The sequence below is a fragment of the Temnothorax curvispinosus genome, unplaced genomic scaffold (assembly GCF_003070985.1).
Source record: "Temnothorax curvispinosus isolate PA1 unplaced genomic scaffold, ASM307098v1 QBEX01000915.1, whole genome shotgun sequence".
Classification (NCBI taxonomy): Eukaryota; Metazoa; Arthropoda; class Insecta; order Hymenoptera; family Formicidae; genus Temnothorax; species Temnothorax curvispinosus.
In genome coordinates, this window is record NW_020210695.1 from 1 (window position 1) to 311 (window position 311).

Genomic DNA, 311 nt, shown 5'->3' on the forward strand with positions numbered 1-311 from the left:
AATATCACCGGTAAAACGTTTGGTGGTCAACCGTTTTCCCAGAAAATAGAAAAAACCGTATGCGCATAATGCCGTAGACGGAACAATTGTATTTATCACCCAAATTGACTTTGATAGGGCTCAATCGACGCGGAATTGTTTGGTGGTCACGAATATCGTCATTAAAACGTTTGGTGGTCAATGATTTTCCTAAGAAATAGAAAAAACCGTACTCTCACGCCATTGGTCGTATGACTCCGTGACGTTAGCTCGGTAATTTGATGGATAAACATTATTTATCAATCAAATTGACTTTCATACGGCTCAATCGA